Here is a 7,439-nt window from a genome sequence, read left to right as displayed (position 1 = left end):
CAAAAACTCTACAAATATCATACTATTCATTATGAGCTCACGAACCATTCTATGTCTAACACCTAAATGTCTAGACTTCCTATTATATAGTTGAATATAAGCCTTAGCCAAGGTAGTAGCACAATCATAGCTGATAGAAATTGTAGATATTTGTTTGGGCCCTAATGGAATGTTGTATATCAAATTTGATAGCCACTCAACTTCTTTACCAACTATAGATAATGCTACAAATTCATACTACATTGTTGACTTTGTAATACAATTATATTTTTTGGATGCCCAAGAAATGGCACCTCCTTGATAAGGAATAACCAACCACTTGTACATGAATGATCCTCTAAATTGGCAACCTAACGGGCATCTAAATAACCTTTTAAAACAAAAGGGAATCTATTTTATGTCAAAACATATTCCATGGTTCCTTTCACGTACTTGAATAATCCATTTAAATCTTGCCAATGATGTGAACTAGGATTGATAGCAAACCTACTAAGCTTTCCTACAACATATGCTATATCTAGACTAGTAATCATGTCATACATAAGACATTCAAGCTGAGACACTAGAGCTCCTTTATAAGGTAGAAGCTTAAGATTAGGATCTATAGTAGTATTAATATGAGCACAAGTTTCAAAGTTAAACTTTTCCAATATTCTCAATGTATTGAGATTAAGAAATTGAAATGCCTTTGTTTCCTCGTTTGATTCTTATACCAAGAATGACCTCAAACTCTCTCATGTCTTTCATATCAAAACTAGGTGATAAAAATTGCATCATTTTATAAAATTGATCTTGATCACTACTAAATTTATCCTATCATCTACATATAGAAAAGTTATAACTCCTTGACTAAAATTAACAAAATTTGTTATATACACACTTGTTAGCTTGGTTTAATGTAAAACCATTACACAAGGTTGCATCATTAAACTTTTGATGTCATTGTTTTGGTTCTTTTTCAGACCATACATTGATTTCTTCAACTTGCATACCTTCTTTTCATTTACAGGCATACCAAACCCTTTAGGCTGTTTCACGTAAATCTCTTTATCCAATTCACCATTGAAGAATGTGTAACGCTCCAAATTTCAAACAAAAATTTTCGTTTAATATTAAAAGCATTTGTTGCAATTAAAAATTCGAAGATCTAAAGAAAATAATTTGATTCAAAACATTATCAAAGTATAGAAATAAAAATTATTAAGTGTGGAAATCTCCCATAGATGCGATGAAATCAAGTTGTGCCCTTCCTTCGTTACACGAAAACCTGAGACAATTTAAACTTAAAACTGTAATTATGAAGCTTTATGATTTCCCAAAGATACCACATACATCATAGAATATCATACATAATCGTAATGACATATTTTAGCCAACGAATATATTTCAACCCATGTGAATGCTATGATCCACCCATAGTCATACAATCACTTATGTTGCCACAGTCCACCTGCAGACTTTCCTGCTATGGTCCATCCACAGTCTTTCATATGTAAATGTTATGGTCAACCCATAGTTTTACAATCACTTCCATTGCTACAGTCTACATGTAGTATTTCCTACTATGGTCTACCCATAGTCTTTCATGCAATTATCATGGTCCCCCGATGGTCTTTCATATAATTTCCATTGTCTGCCAATGGTGTTTCATGCTAGAGTCACAATGACAATCTAGCATCCTACATATTATAATGAGAAGACTCGCCTAAACAAAGAACTCAGTCTGACTACCCGAAGTCCCAATGAATCTGCTACAGGAACTGCCTAAATCAATTACAAGAAAAACCTTTGACTATAACTCAAAACATCCAAAGTTTGACCAAAAGTCAAACTGGTCAAAAAGTCAATGGTTAAAGTTAATGGTTGACCTACTGTGTTGTGGCCAACCCATGACCCTGTCATGGTAGCAAGGCAATCAAATGGATGCGGTTGAAACCTGTCACTACGTCGCGAACCACTACTCACCACTGAGAGTCCAAAACAGTTTAATGGGTTAACCACTTAACCCTTAACCATCGAAGCTCAAAATTTTATATTTGATTCTTCTAAGGGTCTTAATGGATAAAGTTTCCAACTTTATGCATTCTTATGTCCAAATCTCTTCAAAACTCAAACCCGAACTCTCAAAGGGTCAAACCCCATGCATGACTCAAAGCAAAAGCAAGAATAACTATTTTCCCATCAATACACAAGTCTAGATGGCAATAAGTCTAACTATAAAGTTCTAGAGTTATCCAAACTCCAAGAACTCCCAAGAAATGGAACAAAGGGGAACAAAAAGACAATAAGGCTCGATCTAAAAAACCAAAGATCATGTTACAGACTCTTTACTCACAAAGGTACAAAAACATGGATGCATGGTTGGATCTAAATTGGATCGAAACTTCTAAGCTCAAGGAATCATCTTTTTTTTTATCATCAATTAGGCACCAAAAGCTCAAAACTTGGAAAGAAATGGAAGTGGATCAATATGGAGCATAGGGTTTACTCCTAAGGAGTACCTAATGCGATGAAGGATGCCAAATAACCTAAAACACGAAGGTCAGGTCCTTAAACACGAGGGAAACCCTAATTTTATGGGCTTAGGCTGCACATCTCACCATGCAGTGGTGGCCTTCTCACCACGTCGTGCTGATGGGTTTTTACTCTCTATTTCAACTTTAAACAGTCATAAGTTCTTCGTTCAAATCTGTTTCTAGTGATTTTTATATGCACGCGAAGTTATTAACAAGCCCCATATCTATACCGAATTACTTTTAAATTAATGAATATCGAACTCAATCCATTAATACATGCCAAGAGTGCAAATATCACTTTTTCCCATTCTACCCTTTGGCTCCAAAACACAATTCAAGGGATTAGATCACTTAACCAACAATATCAACATCCAATAAGTTCTAAACTGTATTCCTTTGAAGCCCAATACCTTTATTGGATCAAATTAGGGCCCACTATCTATAAGCCTCCTCCAACCTCTTCATAAAGTTAAAGCATTCATAAATAAAAATCGAGAGATCACTTAGAACCCAACCGATGCTAACAAACAACCCAATCACTTGAAAATACTCAACTACAACAGCTACAACTCTCTTTTAATTAGTAAGACCCAACTCATAGAAAAAACCACTTAAACCGGGAAACTCTCAAAACTGCAACTACAAACCGACTCCATCAATATACTTCACAAGACTAGGAACCCATCAGTCTAAACTTCATAATCCACAACTAAATACTGATGATTTTCGATTCATCATACTTACACTTAGTCCCTGACTAGGAACACCACAAAGCCATGCAGAAACAAACACTAAAAACATTCTGATCATGAACTTCAACCAATCTCAAATCCAGAAATTATGCCCCAAGGACCTTAATGAATAATTGACTTCCTGACAAATCATCCTTATCCCACTGCTCCCACGAGCATATAATGATCTACCCAAAATAAATTTTCGTGTGGCAAGCAAACTTCTATATCATTTAAGGTGCACAACCTTTTGAAAAATCATTCAAGAGACCTACAACAAACTCCCTCACTGGTGACTTAACACATGCAAAATGATTCTTATAGAATAACAGGGGTTTGTTAAGAAGAAACCCAAAAAGGAACTACTGATATACAACCATGACTTTTCCAACAAATCAATATTCTACAAAATGCCCGACCAAAACTTGCTTGCTACTAAGCAACCAGTAGTATCTCCATACTTCTCAAACACCTAATTATGCCAAAAGACTAACGAACCAACCACACAAGTCTCTACAACACTACTATCAGTTCCAACTCACATAAGTAGTATCCATGATGGTTCACGACACGTCGTGACACCATCCAATAATTTGAATGAGAAGCTTACGGTTCTACACTATTCTTTCCATCATCCCACCACGGGCATGAAAACTCACAACTAGCATGCCAGTGGGACTATATGTAGAAGGCCATCATCACACCAACCTGTAGGAATCAAGTCAACATTCATCTCAACACTTTCCAACAACAACACAAGCCACACAAATCAACAACACGTAAACCCCACCAGAGTCTAGACTGCTACTAACGCAACACTAGATGACAACATGATTGCATGTGACTAGAAGATAAAATAGACAGTTGAACGCTTGTTCCAACAGAAAGAAATAAATCAAACAAGAACCATGCCAAAAGTCAGAATAATTGTTCTCAAGCTATCTTGTTTTGTCCACCTGAAATCCTCATAAAAACCTTTGTTGAACTACCACATTACACATGCCTAAGAGATCACACAACCAACCCTAGATCTACTTTATTCCTTCTTCATTACAACCTAACGCAAAGGGTGAAATGCCATTGGATCTAACAAAATGATGAACCTCAACTACTAACATAAAAATTCTCCTAAATAACCAGAACAAGATTCCACACATTAATGAAACTGAACGAATCCCACTAGTGCATAACTAACCCGATAAAAATTCCTAAATCGTGAGGAAAATTCCAATATTATCCAGAAATGTTGTTAGAACCATGATATGATTGACCCTAAAAACCAACCTTGTAGGCGTGACATCCCAAACTGAACTATATGTAGACCTAAGGTCACACCAGGAAAATTAAAAAAATGCCGCTTGGACATATGAATTTCCAATTTCCAAGGACGCTGCCAAACTCGAGCCTATTAGGAAAAATAATTCCACAACAAGACAATAAACTGTACACATTCCTAGAAGCCAATGTATACATCTTATAGGTTTAGTGAAAGGTTGACACATCAATTGCACCGTCAATTGATAAATCTTGAAATCTTCGAACAACCACATTTGTTGACGATTAGCGAAATATATAACAATCGAAAATGGATCGGTAAACTAAACCCAATGATCCATCATGCTATTAAAAAAAGCCCACGTGAAAGCACACATACCAAACTCTTAAGCCGATCGATAGATCAACAACTTCCCATCTTTGAATATAAATAGCAATCCTTACTACGAGCTAACCAATCTCTCAATAACCAGTACCCAACCTGAGTGGCCTAAATGCTTCTTCACCTAACACTTGGCTTTCCTGGAAGGAACTAATGGCCACAGTGATTTCCTTACGTAATAGCTTTATGTTGTGAGGACAACATATGCATCCCTAGATACATAAACCCGACAACAACTTTCTTTGTACTCGCGATTTGATCAATCCTTGGATTCCCCATAACCATGAAGCACTCCGACGGATCCTTGAGAAACATAATGAGAAAACTTTTTAAACACGAGCACTTTGATGGCAACCTATGTTTGTTCTCTTATGAAGAAATGACTCTGAACCACAAATTCCTTTAACCCATTGTACCGAAATCACAAAAAATGGACAAACCGATGATCTTCCTAGTAGAATACACAATTATCCCCACTTATGGTTAGAACCGCCACCGATTAAAGTTTTCAACCAACAATGCCTCAGACCAGCTCAATTAGATACATACCAACCCTGACTCTCATAATGCATAAGATGATCCTTTAAATAATAACAAACCAATCATAAGGAAACTCCGAATATTGGATGGAAACCTTGGAAACCTTCCTTATCATTATTTCCTTTAAAACATTAAGAATCACATGTAGATTTACAAACGATAACTCTAACAGTCCCAACATAACACTAATTCTCTAGCTAGCAATAAATGAACTAACCACACATTTCGCCTACAAATTCCCATAGAACAATATCATCGCCAGAATCAATCACTCTCATCTGAAGTGACTCTCTTGCCCACATCGAAAATATCTTGGGGTAACCATACCACAAGAACCCTTTTATGCATTCCCAAACTTATCTTTGAATCTGAATCTACCTACGCCATTAAAAGAATATTTGAAGCCTTAATCTCTCAACTGGTGGTGCCTAAACCTGCACTCACTCTCTAGTACCGAGCTACGTCTACATCCCAAACCTGAAATCATCTGCTTGATCCCTCTTCCCTTCAAACACGGGAAGCTGGACGAACATAACCCCGTCATAGAAAACTACACTCCAAGCCATCATTCGACCACCCAACCTCAGGCTGAAATCCTCGAGTCGATCATCACAGTTGTTTCCTACTTTAATACTGCAACTCAAACTAGCACTACTCGGAATAAGTCCCTCAAGACCTTAGAATCAACTAATTCACATAGTTCTATAGTATTCAAACCTAATTTTTCATGACCACTAGGGCCCGAATAATTACCAAACTCGTCTTCATCTTAAACAACCATAATCGAAAGACCAATAAATATCGAACATACTGCAACGAATTATGGTTCCAAACCATGTTATCTAGCCTCAACCAACTCTGTAGTAACCTTTTTAACCCTTTAAGGCCCCCATACAGATGTTGTGCTTCCGGTAGGTAGTATTGGGCCTGTACTACCTTCCACACCTATTTGTACTCATACCAAAAAATATCTTAAGGTTCCTAGGTCACTACTCATGACCACTACCAACCGATCTAATCATATATACCCACACTCGAACAAGTACACACCACTTATCTTACCAGATTCTCTCTATAGGATTCCTCTTACGCAAGTGCCCACACTAGCACATTCTAACACCTTGAAAGGTCACTAGGAATTCCCACCGTACCTTGCTATCAGTTGCAGAAACAACTTTAAGCAATGTCAATTAACTATCTTATGAATAAAATTACATGAAACAAAAATTATAAAAGTCATTCGACTAAAAGATCCTGCACTACAACGGTTGGACTCAAACAAGAGTTGTGAAATAAGGCCAAATCAAGCATTCTAAAACTATTCAATCTTTGTGGCATGCGACCTAACATATTCAATGAATAGTTAATTAATATCCATATATGTTTCAAAAAGCACAAAGTAAGCAACATTGAACAACAAATCCAACAGGAAACAATGCATCATAAAGATAAAGCAAATCAAACACGCAATTCCTGAAGATCATTAGCCTTCACACTATCATGCATCTCTAACAGTTGACATATTTTTCACAAAAGGCATCTCTCCTAAGTAGGCATTCTAGCATGCAACCCTGAGCAGATCCTTATTCTAACTTCTAGCATGCATATTATACTGTAGCACATATAACATATCAACATGTATGGTTATTCTGGGAATCACTTACTTAAACTCCGAGTTACTGCACACATCACATCCTTTTCTTTTTGTAAAAACTGCTCTGAAAATGGTTTTGTAAAAATAAATTCTTCAGTTATCAGTTTGAGTTCATACATATTATAGAGTGTGCATGAATCCCTGAAGCTAAGGCTCTAATACCAACCTGTAATGTCCCAAAGTTCAAACCATATTTTCATTTAATATTAAAAGCATTTATTCCAATTTCAACTTTAAAGAACTAAATAAAACCGTTTGATTCAAAACATTTATTAGAATATAGACATAAAACTTATTTTGTGCATAAATCTCCAATGGATGTGACGCAATCAAGTTGGGCC

This window comes from Lactuca virosa, chromosome 2 (genome assembly GCF_052849685.1).
Source record: "Lactuca virosa cultivar CGN04683 chromosome 2, Lactuca_virosa_CGN04683_v6, whole genome shotgun sequence".
Lineage (NCBI taxonomy): Eukaryota > Viridiplantae > Streptophyta > Magnoliopsida > Asterales > Asteraceae > Lactuca > Lactuca virosa.
This window is presented reverse-complemented; position numbering follows the sequence as displayed.